Source organism: Pseudochaenichthys georgianus, unplaced genomic scaffold (genome assembly GCF_902827115.2).
Source record: "Pseudochaenichthys georgianus unplaced genomic scaffold, fPseGeo1.2 scaffold_200_arrow_ctg1, whole genome shotgun sequence".
NCBI classification, from domain to species: domain Eukaryota; kingdom Metazoa; phylum Chordata; class Actinopteri; order Perciformes; family Channichthyidae; genus Pseudochaenichthys; species Pseudochaenichthys georgianus.
In genome coordinates this window covers 880,945-896,521 of record NW_027262720.1, presented here as the reverse complement: position 1 = coordinate 896,521, position 15,577 = coordinate 880,945, and the positions used below count along the sequence as shown (strand labels likewise).

At 41.7% G+C, this 15,577-nt stretch overlaps 1 protein-coding gene and 1 pseudogene across 1 annotated transcript in view; both read left to right on the top strand.

The window, feature by feature from the left end:
• Positions 1-15,577, top strand: part of LOC117441807 (zinc finger protein 420-like) — a 350,733-nt gene that overhangs the window by 167,208 nt on the left and 167,948 nt on the right. The gene's annotated exons all lie outside the window — the stretch shown is intronic.
• The window catches only part of LOC139432876 (zinc finger protein 208-like), a 111,765-nt pseudogene continuing 97,390 nt past the window's right edge, over positions 1,203-15,577 (top strand).

The window sequence follows — 15,577 nt, the reverse complement described above, 5'->3', positions numbered from 1 at the left end:
TTCACAGCCCGAACGCTCATCGAGATGACTGGATCACTCATGACAAGTTGTGATCAGCTCCGATTAAATTGTGATATCAATTCTGTACCTTTCTCCAGGGAGCACGTTTTTTTTATGAAATACCTGTATCCCTCTCATCACAACAAGACTCTACACTGTGCAGGAAAAACAATTACATACATGAAAATAACCTTGATGCATGGGAATGAAACACACAGTAAACTATCTTCCGTGGCTGTACTGATATGTCACAGTAACGGTAAACTACAGAAAAGTAAGTCCAGCGGGGCACAAGTTGAATACATATAATACAGTAGTTCTATTATGCCTTTAAGCCATAGACTTTTAAGCCTATACGTTTAACCCATAAGAACCCGGACCCATTTCTACTTTTGGGGAAATTAATGGGAACGTCATTTAGACTAAATAGACCACCTCGAACACATTTCTGACAAGTAACCCCCCCTAGTGTCAAATATCTGAAATGTGACATATGTCACATTGGGCTTTAATGGTAAAGTAACTCTTATTTATAACTTCATTAATGAGGATGATTTTTTGGTTTACATTTGTTTGAACATACTTTGAATTGAATAATAAAGAATATGTTAACTAAATATAATTGAATCAGCTAAATTAACTGAGCAGATCATAATCATATTTGTAATTGTGCAATCAACGTGTGCCCCGCTGGACTTATGTTTCTGTGGTTGACCGTTACTGTGACATATCAGTATAGCCACGGAAGATAGTTTGTGTGTTTCATTCCCGCATCAAGGTTATTTTCATGTAGCCTATGTAATTGTTTTTCCTGCACAGTGTAGAGTCTTGTTGTGATGAGAGGGATACAGGTATTTCATAAAAAAAACGTGCTCCCTGGAGAATAGCTACAGCATTTATATCACAATTTAATCGTAGCTGATCACAACTTGTCATGAGTGATCCAGTCATCTCGATGAGCGTTCGGGCTGTGAATAAACAACTTGTGTTTTACTTTGAGGCTGTCTGAAGGTATGGACAGCTATCAAAGCTACTATAAATCACATTAAGAACGATGTACAAATGAAAGTCGGACACAAATATATAATTTAAATGATTTATTCAAGTCTGCAATATTTTGAACAGGCATCCACACAGTCACCTACTTTGTAATGTTCGATACCTCCCTGTAAGCGTCACGATATCCACCTCTCACCCACAACCTCACATACGAGTACTGCATGTGCATCAAAGTGATCTTAGGAAGGCAGATATAGCAAAAGATGAACGTAAACGACAAACGAGGCGATCGACATGGTAAGTCAACAATGGGTCCTCGATGTACACGCGCCGCATTCCTATGACGAAAATAATAGAATGTCTCCAGTTGTCATGACTCAAGTTATACTGCAACACCGGGCCTCAGAAGCCTGTCAGAAGCTAGACGTTGCTAACAGACGTTGATGCCGTTTTTATACCGAATGTAATGTGTTTAAGAGACTTTTAAAACACATACAAATAGTTAGTTTTCCTTGTAGAGTGATTTATCCGTGCTTTCATCCGTTACACTGTGGGTTGGTTGCCTCCCGTTCTTTGTTCGTAGCTTTTATATACCACGTTGCTAATCGGCCAAACATAGGCCTAAGTAAAGCCATTAAAGGGAGATTAGTGTGTTTAACGGCAGTGTTTTATCAAGGAGAAGAAAGACTGAAGAACCAGGACGAAGAGGAGAGAGAGAGAGAGAGAGAGAGAGAGAGAGAGAGAGAGAGGTAACGTGTGTGTGTGAACCTAAGAAATTGCTGTAGATTTGTCTTGTTGTGTCTGTCGGTTGTATTGAGTTGTCTTGTTTTGTGTCAGCTGTAGTTGTGTTGGTTATTTCAGAGACACAGCCGGAGAAGCAGCACTGAGAGCAGCATGGAGGAGAACAAAAAGACCCCTGGAGCTCAGGTCAGTGTGCACTTCATCACAATATATTCCTATCACTGTTATCCCCAAAATGAACGATCACAACCTGTTTAGAAAATACAAAATGAATGCACAATATGGTTAGAACATTACTGTACTTACTGTGGTTACAACATTGTTGTATCGGAGGTGGGAGTATCTGATCAGAAAACATAAGTAAAAGCATTAAAGGGAGATTAGTGTGTTTAACGGAAGTGTTTTATCAAGGAGAAGAAAGACTGAAGAACCAGGACGAAGAGGAGAGAGAGAGAGGTGTGTGTGTGTGTGTGTGTGTGTGTGTGTGTGGTGTGTGTGTGTGTGTGTGTGTGTGTGTGTGTGTGTGTGTGTGTGTGTGTGTGTGTGTGTGTGTGTGTGTGTGTGTGTGTGTGTGTGTGTGTGGTGTGTGTGTGTGTGTGTGTGTGTGTGTGTGTGTGAGATATTATGATATAGTGTTGTTCGTTCGGGTGCACTCTGACAGCATTTAGCACTAAATTGAGATACCCACATATACCTATGCAGTGTTTCCCCTAGGTTTACTGGTTTGGGGGGGTGCTGCCAGGGTGAGATGAGGGCAGTCCGATGATGGAGATCGGTGCAGGGGGGGGAGTTACTTTGGTTTGAGAAGTGTGGGGGGGACAAAACAGGGGGTCTGTGGGCCCTCCACAATGGAAATAGTTCTCAATTCGAATCCCTTTTCTTGCCTTTCTAACACAAATATTTATAGTCAGGACTATGGTGCAATCCAAGAAAAATGTGTAGGTTATAATGCCTGGCAAACGTATCTAGTATCCTATCCATGTGAACCTGCTTTATTTGTGAGTGGACCTAACATACTCTAGGGCAGGGGTGCCCACACACTTTTTTGGCTTGTGAGCTACTTTTGAAATGACCAGCTCACCAAGGTTTTCCAACCAAAAATAAAATCCCAAATTGCAAGGGGCTGAATAACACATTTGATTTATACATGGAATAACTACAACAACAACAACTCTATTTGGGTTCTTGAACAGAAACAAATACCTGAATACGTAAAAATAAAAAGGCATGTTAATCTATCTCTCTCTCTGTGTTAAGAAACAAGCAGGCTAAGAAACCACTCTCCATGTCCTGAAATCTTAAACATAAAACACAAATATAAGTACAAGGAATACAATAAACGAGTAGAACACTCAACTTAGACACCAGACTCAAATGGGTCATATGAACAGTCTCTCAAAGTAATAATGATATACAGTACATAGGTCCAATAGGCATGTTAACATCTCTCTCTGTCTCGGTATAGGTCCAATAGGCATGTTAACATCTCTCTCTGTCTCGGTATAGGTCCAATAGGCATGTTAACATCTCTCTCTGTCTCGGTATAGGTCCAATAGGCATGTTAACATCTCTCTCTGTCTCGGTATAGGTCCAATAGGCATGTTAACATCTCTCTCTGTCTCGGTATAGGTCCAATAGGCATGCTAACATCTCTCTCTGTCTCGGTATAGGTCCAATAGGCATGTTAACATCTCTCTCTGTCTCGGTCTCTGTTAAGAAACACATAAAAACAAGCAGGCTGAGAAACCGCTCTCCATGGCCCTGATATAATGCTGCAAAACAAAACACAATTCAATATATTTAGGCGGGTCCCTACCATATTCTGATGACCGTAACTGCTGATGGCTAGTCTCAAGCAGGCCTCCAAATGTTCATCAGTTAAGGTGGAACGGTATTTCGACTTCACTATCTTCTTTTGGGAGAAGGCTGACTCGCATAAATAAGTCGAGCCGAAGAGTGAGGTCAGTGAGTTGGCACATGTTCTGACGTTTGGATGCTTTTCAACTGTGAATAAGTTCCAAAGCTGTCCGGCATGGGCACGCGCCTTCAACTGGATGTCGGCCTGCAGCGACAACATCTCATCCTCCAGCGCAGACGGGTTCAGATGAAACACTGCTCCGATGTTTTGGGCCAGCGAATCAATATCACGGTCTTCACTAAACGGATAGCACATGAATGTGGCGATTGGCTCGGGAAGCGTTTCTCAAAGTTAGATGTAATGTTATTGACTTGCTCTGTGTAGCGCGCACTGTCCTTCCCTTGCTTCTCCAGCTCAGAGGCGATGTTTTGGAAGTTGGCCAAATCTTTGCGCTGCAGCTTTGAACGCAGCAGATGCAGTCTTCGTTTGAAGGCATTAACTGAGCTGATCATGTCAACCACAGTTCTGTCTTTCCCTTGTAGCTCCAAGTTCAGCTTATTTAACACGTGTGTAATGTCTGTTAAAAACGCCAGATCTAACAGCCACTCCTCGTCATCTAGACCAGTGTCTACTATTTCTGTTTTGTTTGTGTAATCCTGAAACAAGGCGTCTACTGCTTCTACGAAGGCTTCTTTCACCATCTCTCCATCTTGAAATGATTTTTTGTGTTTGATAATAGCGTGACTCACTCGTAGAGATGCTTCAGTGGCTGCCTTTGCGGTGGATGTCGGCTTTAAGAAAAGTGACTGCTGTCCAGCTAATTGTGATTTGAAGTTCCCTCACCTTTCTCAACTCGCTACTCGGAGGGAAGTCGCTGTCATATCCCTTGTGAACACTCCGATAATACCTCTCCACGTTACCTTTCTTTGGCAGAGCGACGCTTGCTTTACAAATAAGGCGAATGCACTTTGAATGTGACATAACAAAAACATATTCTTCTTCCCATTCTGTGTGGAAGAGGTATGTTTGTGAGCAGGGTAAGATAACATCTACAAATTAATTCATTTCCATTATCATTACACACAGATGCCCTAAAATCACAATTCATGGTAAGGACAAATGGCTTGTTGGAAAATACAGTCATGACTTAATTCAGTGGTTCTTGCTGACCTCAGATTTTTGTTCATCTTTGCTAACTTAAATTTCAGAGCACCAGTGCAGCAGCCCTGTCCTCTGTGCATGGAAATGTTTCTAGCTGACTCCATTGAGGCACATGCTGCTTCATATGGGGAAAGGTATATATTGTATATACTTTTTTCAATAACCAACAGATGTAAAACATTAAATCAGTCTAACAAATAGAATATAAGTATGTTGTGAATGTTGGCAGTGCAGGAAATGAGGTGATGGATAGTACTGTCATTGAGGAACAAGCAGCAATGCCTGGACCATCTGCAAGTAGTGCAGCAGTTACAGAAGGTAGGTCCTGACTCCTGATCAGGGTTAGCTGTGGGGCAAGAATGTTAGGGAGGGTAAACTGTGGTGGTCCAGTAAAGAGTAGCATATCCCACATGGCATCGCCTACACCTTATTGGTTTAAACTAAATCATTTTTGACCAATCAGAGCTGAGGGTAGTGAGAAGTACCTGTCAATCGTGCTAATTAACTCCAAGAAACTAATATAATAGACACCGGTGATCAAATATGAATCGAGATGAAACGTGACTTTTTTTAGATTATCTGTCCCATTTTATGAATTGAGAAACTGTTGCTTTAATATTTTATGTGTCTGATCAAATCTGACATCACTATTGTTCACAAAACAAAAGAACATTTGTCATTCTTCAAATGTTAATTTATTATTATTTTTCCTATAAAATGTGAAGATTCCAAAAGCAGAACACTTGTTCGCCATAAAAAAACAAAGGCGAAGTGGATGTTTGTGCCACATTTGGATACATTTGAGAAAAAGACCTAAGCCCTCTTTCTCAGTCATCAGATAGATCATGCTCACAAAATGGAACCGCAGCAATGTAGATATCACAGCCAAAGGACTGGGATGCAGCTCGTGGGTCAACAGCTTCTCTTAAAGCAGCCATTTGTCCATCAGTCAGTGGGCTCTCTATGTCTGGGACAATGACACTAGAGTGGCCATCAGGAGCAAATCCACTGTTCTCCCACTCAATCTGATGAATATCCACACCCTAAAAACAACAGAAATAGAAAGCCTCATTTATTTGCGGTATTAATTATCTTTATAGACAGCAGCAGTAAGGTGGGCACTTATGGCTTTTGAAATCTGTATGCTCCTACTCATTTACAGATCGTTGGCTACTGAGAGATATGCAAAATACACCTCATAGTATGACACAAACCGCTGTGGATTTTCTAAATAAAATACAGTAAAACTATGATCGCTGGCCCAAGTTTAACTCTCTGAGGCCTGCATGGTCTGCCTCCAAATTTTTTTTTAAAAACGTTTATGCAGCCCCAACAACAGCCTCTGATCATCAACAGACTTCATACAATGCTGCATTGGATGCAGGGACGTGCACAAGTACGGGCTAATGTTGCCCGGGCAATGGCCCTTTTGCCATTTTTGGCTGACCTGCCCCTCTGGAGAGAGTGAGAGGTTTATGTTTTTTCTATTGTGGCTGAATAAACATGATAAGCCCACAATTAGTATTGTAGCATCTCACTGCGATAAAACACGCATTGTCAGCGCTGTCACGTGACTTTGTTTACAATCTGACAGCTGAAAGCAAAGGACAGCCCTCCGGCCTCATATGGCTATGGTGATCATACCAAATGCCCATCTGGCTTTGGTGGCAAATCCCCGGGTCAATCTGTCCCCGGAAATGTCCCCGTTTTTAAATATGCTTAAATTGATTTTGAGTTTTCTCATGGCAGTTAGAGTAGGGGACAACCCAGGGGACTTTACTTCCTCTTGACACCGTTGGTTATTTACACCAAAACAATCTAAATAGGCTATACTTGTTATTGTGCTTCTGTCTTTCTGTGTCTTTTCATCTGCTCCGTAAACTCCCTCAACGTCAACGGGGCTGCTCGCTCTCTTTTCTTGATCGCCCTCTCACGGAGAACACCACTGTCCCGCTTCATTGTAAGATTTCTGCCATGTCTCTACTTTAGTTTGACCATCTCTGTTATTAAGTTATGGAATACTAAATAAATAAGTAATTAGATACCTTACCATTACTGCGCTCATAAAGAATGAAAAGAGTAAGAATAATGCGTATTAAACTGGTTTAATTAATTAGTGAGTTTATTTAAGAAAATTACTTAAAAGCCCTATTTTATCAGTATGTCTGCACAGAAGTTACATTAAAACAGAATTGTCCCCATTTTTTCTTTAATAGTTAGTAACATTAGAGATTTTAATGAGATATGGACCGCAAAACAAAAGATTTCCCTGGATTTCCTTTAGAAAAAAATTCAAAAGGTCTTATGTTTTTTTTTCGGGGGGGGGGGGGGCAGGGCCCTTTTTCTAGTTTAGAGCAATAGCCCCTCTAAATGTCTGTGCACGTACCTGATTGGATGCATATATTAGATAATAATCTCTATCACACTCCTAACACATCTAAATCTACTTTCAGCATGGATAAATGTTCATAAAACACATCCATTGTTTGTTTTTGACGTTTGGCCCGCCGAATATTGGTACAAAATTGTCCAAATTATAGTAAAGACCGCATTAATTTTGCCTTTTTCCTGCAATATCCGGCATTTCAGTTGATCCCACTCGATGGCACACTCGAGTCTTGACACAATTTACCGTTGCTGGAGTCTGGTCTATTCTCTCATCTGGCAAGATCCAAGAACCAAATACGTCACGCTTACATTGGAGGGGGTCAAGATTAAGCTGAGCAATAGCAGTTCATGGCGAGTACGAAATACATTCATTTATGGGGATGGGGGATATTTATCAGCTGCTTGTTGTGTGACAGTCAGACAATGAAAACTTTACAGCGGCCGCTGCCGCGAGTTAACGGGAGAATAAACTCCGGTAGACGAGCAGCACTGCAGCGGGCAGTAATGCAGCTGAACCACATTAATAAACAATGCACCACGGCCCTCTGGAGAAAGGTACAAGGTTGGAGAAGTAGTTCTTTAATGTAATCTGGCTTCGTATAATTAAAAACTACCCGACGCAGTCCTCTATTGATGTTGTTGTGAGCGGTGTTGCAGAGAAAATCAGCGACGTAAAACGCTGTGTGGGTCATAAGAAGGCACGTAAACGGTTACTTCATGACGCAAACGATGACGCAATGACGTAATAATTCACCTTTGAACCTCCATCTGTAACAATGAGTGGACCAAAGAAAAGAAAAGTCAACATTGAGTGCCGAGTGTATAATGAGGAGCCAAAATGTTTGCCCACCCCTGTTTTATACGCTTCTTGAAATCCTAAAAAACACATTGTTTTTCTAGAACAGATTACAAATCGCCTGAAAATGGTAGAAACAAGATGTTAAGAGCATTCCATGGAATATAACAAAAAGTGTTTCTGACATAAATGACAAGTTTGAGTTTGATATTCCATGGAATGCTCTTAACATCCCAATAGCAATGAATATCTGAAGTGCTTTGACAAAAAATCCATAACAAAATTTCATCTGTGGAAGCCGTAGTACTATAAAAAGCACGACCAATCATTTTAGCCGGCCCGGCTAAAGTAACTGGATGGCCTACCTGCCTGTCAGCCTTCCATCTGGGCACAAACTTATCTCGTGCCTTCATTGGTCATGTGCCCGTTCGTGTGTGTTGGAGGAGGGGCTCTGTAAGGAAGTGGCAGATTATTTCCGGTTGTGTATTTTCAAATTCTAGCTCACTCGAGCTGGTTTCTCCAAAATTACCTACCCCACCTTTAAGTAAACCCTTCTACATTAATGCATGGTAATAATAATAATAATAATAATAAAAAACAAATGATATAATATAATAGTATATCTTTCTTCTAATTGAAATACTTTAACAACATTTTCCGGATTATTCTTCCATTCTTTTACTCAGCTAACTTTTACTGAATTAACATGTTTAAATGCAGGGCTTTTGTAAGAGAGATTTTGTACAGTGTAGCTACTTTTACTGAAGTAAATTATCTGAAAACGTCATTCACCACGATTACTTCTAAAGACTTATGGATGTTCTTACACCCCCTTTAACTAAGTCAATTTGACTTATCTAACCGAAGTGAGAAGTGATGTATCGTAACGTTACTTTGAAAGCCATCAGGCGGGATCATTCACCGCCACACACACACAAAAGGACACGGTAACGTCATGATTCACTTTAACGATAACTACGGAGCTTACAGACAGAAAGGCACAAGGCTCCATCACTCATTTAGCTAGCTAATGTAAGATACAAATTATCTGTCGAGCCCTCACTGCTTGTAAAATAAACAACACAAACTGACAACTTACCGGAGCCCCGCTGTTCTCCGTCATCTTTCTCCCGGGTTGTGGTGATCACATGACCGACTAAGCCGTGCTCTGATGGGCCAGAAGTCGGTTCGATTGCATTCAGTCTCGATTGCTTATCCTGTCTGGGTAGCCCGGATAATGCTGCATCGAAGTCTTGGACGTCGAAATTGTCCATTCGAATTTGTTTAACTTGAATTGTTGGGATCTGAATTTGAACACTCGAGATTTTCTAACTTGAATTGTTAAATTTGTATTGCACAAAAAAATTCAGATACATGATTTTCAAAGTAATTGTTTTCAATGCTATAAATTCAGTGTCTGATAAAATTCAAACACTTCTGTCTCTTGTTTGCTTCCATACAGCGCCCTCCCAAGACAATGGTAGGGGAAACACTGCTATGGAGTTGGCCAGTTGTGTGTAAATTAGTGTTCATGGTAATTATAAAAAACTAATGCCATTGTCGGACAGCCGAACACAAACACACACACGCCTTGGTGACGGGACATCTCCTTCATAAAACGAGTAATAGGGGGAATAATCGGGCAGTTCGATGTGTGTGTAGAAGTGCGTGTGGTTAAAGCGTTGCAGCCTGCGGTTGTTCTTTAGCTGTTCTAATGAAGGTAAACACAGTGAAGTAAACAGTAAAAGGCACAGCTCTTTGCAGCTGGTGCTGCTCTTCTCAGATTCTGCTGAGTTACACGTTAATGCCTCCTGGTGCTGCAGAGATTTCATGAAGTGAAGGTGGTGTTCCTTCTATAAAACAGCTGTGGGCAGCAAATACTGTGAGAGTCACAGACATGAATTCATAGATCAAGGCAGACTGGTTCACAGACTCTCCTGTTTTGCCGATTCGGTGCTTAAACAAATAGCTCTACACCCCTGGCCGAAATGTCCCTAAAATGAAGTCAGAGTTCTAAATATATCTCAAATATTGTATGCACTGCCATTTCCCCACATAAACATAACAGTCTGCAATGAAACGGTTGTCTCCTGTGCGCTCCACTTCCTCCTTGGCGCACCGGTAACTTCTCTTTTTTCATTTTTTTTCATTGCCCTTTAGGGGCTTCGTACAATACAAAAACAAATGCAAATATTTTATTTTAAAAAGTAAAGTCTTTTGGAGTCATCTGTCTCGAGCCTAAGTCAAGTCTCAAGTCATGAATACCAAGTCAAAGTCAAATCGAGACTTTTATCAAGTCAAAAAATATGTGACTTGAGTCGGACTCCAGTCAAGTCATCAATGTTTATTTATTTAGCAGATCACAAATGTTACATTTGTCTCTGGACTTAACAGTTTGTACAGAATATCATTATGACAATACGACACCCTCTGTCCTTAGATCCTCACATCGTACAAGGAAAAATTACGGAGAAAAACCACAGTTTAAAGGGAAACCTGGGAGAAACCTCAGGGAGAGCAACAAAGGAGGGATCCCTCTCCCAGGACGGACAGACATGCAATAGATGCCGTGTGTAAATTGAAAAGATAATACATTTGCAACATAGGTAGTCCAAATGTTTGGAAATGCATGTGTCTATAATAAGAAGATGAATCTACGAGGATATCCATCCAGGACCGATGATCCAGGACCACAGCAACAGGCACAGCCACGATTCAAGATCCAGGGCTCGCAATCCAGGACTCAGGACCACAGCAACAGGATTAGCCATGACTCCGGATCCCGGAGTATATAGACACCAAAAAGAAAGACATTTGGGGAAGCTGGGTTATATGGAACATGAGAGTACACAGGTACAGACAGAGAGAAGGAAGAAGTAAGGTGTCCCCTTACAAACTAAGCCTATAGCAGCAAAACTAGGGGCTGAATCTAATCAGCCCTAACTATAAGCTTTATCAAAAAGGAAGGTCTTAAGCGCACTCTTAAAAACGGATAGGGTGTCTGCCGCCCGAACACAAACTGGAAGCATAAATGTGGAGCTTTGGCTCCCATTGTACTTTTAGAGACTCTAGGAACAACCAACAACCCTGCATTCTTGGAACGCAATGCCCTAGTAGGACAGTAGGGTATAATGAGTTATTTAAGGTAAGATGGCACCTTCCCATTAAGGGCTTTGTAGGCGAGAAGAAGAATTTTAAATTCTATCCTGTGTTCCATAGGGAGCCAGTGTAAGGCAGCCAGAACAGGAGTAATGTGGTCCCTTTTCCTAACTCTGGTTAGTACACATGCTGCAGCATTTTGAATCGGCTGAAGCGACTTAACTGACTTCTTGGTACACCCTGATAATAAAGAGTTACAATAATCCAGTCTTGATGTAACTAGTTTCTCGGCATTGTTCTGAGGCAAGATATGCCTGATTTTTGCAATGTTACGTAGATGGAAGTAGGCGGTCCTTGAAATTGATTTTATGTGGGTGTTAAAGGATAAATCCTGATCAAATATAACACCAAGATTCCTTAGTCTCACTGGAGGCCAAATTAATGCCATCCATAGTTAGTATATCTTTAGATAATGAACTTTGGTGCATTCTGATTGGTGTAAACGAACATCATTACCACCGACGTGAATAACAATCCTACTGTATTTACGTTAATTTTTAGCCAGCAGTTTAAGATGCGCCTCAACGTCAGCCGCTCTGGCCCCCGGAATGCATGTGACTGTGGAGGCTTTGGTCTCTAAGTTCACGTGTCTCATAATAGATCTACCAATAACCAGAGTTTGCTTCTCAGCGGGTGCCTCGCTTGGTGGGGACCTGCAGGTTTCGCGTTATGCCCCTTCTGAACAGTCACCCAGTCTCCCTGCTTCTCGGGAGTTGTCGGGGACGGCTAGTAGGAGCTACCTTTTGCCGGTCCGCACCGACTAAGATGGGCTTTACTGTAGCTGAGTTACTAAAATGCGGAGCCGGGCTTCTATGGCTATGATTCCCGCCTCCAACCTAACAACTATACTATATTTAACACATGTATCGGTACCAGTAAAGGAGGTAGGGGAATAACCAAACATGAGACAGGTAGAGCAGGTAATAGCACCGTAGGGTGGGGAAAGAGCCATGGCTAGCTATCAAGCTAAAGTAGCTACCGTTAGCAAACCCGAAAAGAGTGTAGGCAACTGTGGAGTTACAGTCGCTAGGAGAAGGAGAGTTGTGAGTGCTTAAGCTGTAGTAACGTGTGATTACAACGTGATCAAGAGTTTTAAAACGATCGATTTAAAGGTGACCTATCATGCTATATTTGAACAATATATTGTAGGGCCATACCTATATAAAGTATATAAATATAGATTTTTTTTCAAAACACCAAACGGATCCTGCATTTTAGCCATGCCTCATTTCGCTCTATATGTTCTTTCCAGCGCTGTTTTTGCAGGGGCTGATTCTGTGAGCTGCAGCTGACCACGCCCCCCTGCAGGAGAGGGGAGCGTGCTCTGAGATCAGCTGCTGGGCTGCAGCGGGGAGAAGAGGGGGAGAAAAAGAGATATCCGTCCTCCGTGTTTTATTCTTATAGAAGTAAGAAGAGAAGTAATGGGGCAGAAACCCTCCTTTTTACGCAGCGGTCCAGACATAGACATCAAACAGCGACACATATTCAGTTGCCAGTTACTTTGGCATTAGGGCAGGGATATCTAGATACTTTCCAAGGTTTGACATAATGAATTGTGCTACTTTTAAAGCAAGCAGCGATGTTTTCAAATCTGTAATCAAAAAGCTCCTCAAAAACGCTATCGAAGCAGTTCCTGCCGTTGCTACGTTAGTTCAAACAGTAACAACGGACTATTTTTCTTAGCGGATGCATGTCAATTTAAATAAATACATACAAGTATTTTTTAAATCAATAAAATCATTTTCTAAATCCATAAAAGCATTTCAATTAATGTCGTTACTTTGTTGAGAATGTGGCCATGTAATAAGCGGGATAATGTGCGCATTGCATAATGTGCCTTCATGCCGATCTAGATCCCTCCGCTTTGTTTCGGGCTCCTGATCAGCCTGTCGGTGTTCTTTTCCCCATAATGACCGCGTCGCTGCACATTATCCCTTACATATGATTTATATAGAGTCATTATTCATTTGTTTTAAAGCAGGAGGCGCAAACGCTTGCCTCGGGGAGGGAGAAAAAGAGCCACAGTGGAGAATAAATAGAAGGGCAACCATGACAAGGGGAGTCTTCTTCGCTGCCTTTGTGGCAGACTACAGCGCCACTTACAGGCCTGGCATATGTACTACAGCGTCTCCAGCGCTTTCGAGCGGCAATGGCCGGCTGTGGCCCAACCTCTCATTCCCCTGATAGGTGGAGAATTGACCAATAAGCGGAGCACCCCTTTTGTGACGTAGGAAAGAATTCAAATCTGGATCAGTCTGTATCAGATCCGTTACAGCTCCTTTTTTCGAGATTTGGGTATAGAGGAAAAGAGAGAGGGTTGTATTTTCTGACACTTGGTGACTTCCCTGACACACCGGGGACACATATTCATGTATAAAAGACGTACAAGAGTGCATTTTGCATGATAGGTCCCCTTTAAGTTAAGATCAGCAGCAGAACAGGCACACAGGATACCCGGAGGTGACAACAACAACAACCGGAAGTTACAACACGCTTACCGCAATAGTGAGGGTCCGTGGAGAAACACGCAATCCTGTGACTCGAGTCCCACACCTCTGGTATATACTGTGGTTAGAATGTTGCTGTATTACTGTATCAAATATAGTAAACACAAAAGTTAGTATAAGTAGTATTTTGTTAACTGTATATGTATTAAGTGAGTTTTTATTGTGTTACATTTGTATGTATTTATGCTTTTTAGATTTAATTTCTTTCTTTCTCTCACCGTCTGTTTTAGAAACCGAAAGGAAAAGAGAGACGTCACAGCTGTCAGCAATGTGATGAATCCTTTACAACATCTGGAAATTTAAAGCTCCACCTGCATATTCATACTGGTGGAAAACTGCACAGCTGTGAAGAGTGTGGGAACACTTTCACTTTATCAAGTAGTCTCAAAAAACATCAACGTATTCACTCTGGAGAAAAACCATACAGCTGTGAAGAGTGTGGGAAAACGTTTACTCAATCAGGTAATCTAAAATCACATCAACGTATTCACACAGGAGAAAAACCATACAGGTGTGAAGAGTGTGGGCAAACGTTCACTATATCAAGTAATCTAAAATCACATCAACGTATTCACACAGGAGAAAAACCATACAGGTGTGAAGAGTGTGGGAAAACATTCATAACATCAGGTCAACTCAAAATACATGATCATATTCACACAGGAGAAAAACCGTACAAGTGTGAAGAGTGTGGGAAAACATTCACAACATCAGATGCTCTCAACACACATCATCGTATTCACACAGGAGAAAAACCATACTGGTGTGAAGAGTGTGGGAAAACGTTTACTATATTAGGTACTCTCAAATCACATCAACGTATTCACACGGGAGAGAAACCGTACAGCTGTGAAGAGTGTTTGAAAACATTCACGACATCAAGTGCCCTCATAAGACATCACCGTATTCACACAGGAGAAAAACCTTACTGGTGTGAAGAGTGTGGAAAAATGTTCAAGACATCAGGTGAACTCGAAACACATCACCGTATTCACACAGGAGAAAAACCTTACTGGTGTGAAGAGTGTGGGAAAATGTTCAAGACATCAGGTGAACTCAAATCACATCAGCGTATTCACACTGGAAAAAAAACCATACTGGTGTGAAGAGTGTGGGTAAACTTTTTCTCAAAGTATCTGTCTTACGGTACGTCCACATGCATCCTTCAACGGAGACGCTTCCCATTCACTTTGAATGGTGTGACGTTAAGCTTTGCCGAACTCCATTGTGGTTCCGTCGCGTCGCTTTGCCTCCTTTGCTCGCTTTGAAAGTTGAGAAAAGTTCAACTTTTCAAACGTTGATGGAAGTGGCAGCCAATCAAACCACGTGCTTGTGTGTCCGGGGCCTGAGATTAATGTGATTGGTTGTTGGTCGGGCACCGGCAAGCTTCAATGCGACGGAACCGTGTGGACGATACGTTATAGTCCACGAGTGAATCCACACCGCATAGTTTTGAACAACTATGAGAGCCAAGCTAGTTGTTTCTTCCTACTGATGTCCTGAGAGCTGTATTGTTATATTTTAAGAGTCTCTTCTGAATTGAAGTCTCACTTAAAGTTTTTTATGTTCACACTATGCCAACAAAAGGCCACAGAGATGCTGTTTCTCCCAATTTAAAGGTGGGGTAGATAAGTTTGAGAAACCGGCTCGAGATACACTTTTAGTTATATTCCGTGGAATGCTCTTAATATCCCGATAGCAATGCATATCTTAAGTGCTTTGACAAAAAATCCATACAAAAATGTCATCTGTAGAACCCGTAGTACTGTATAGAGCACGACCAATCATCTGAGCCGGCCCGGCTAAAATAACTGGATGGCCTACCTGCCTGTCAGCCTTCCATTTGTGCACAAGCTTATCTCGTGCCCTCATTGGTCATGTGCGTATTCGTGTGTGTTGGAGGAGGGGCTCTGTAAGGAAGTGGCAGATTTTTTCCGGCTGTGTATTTTCAAATTCTAGCGCACTCGA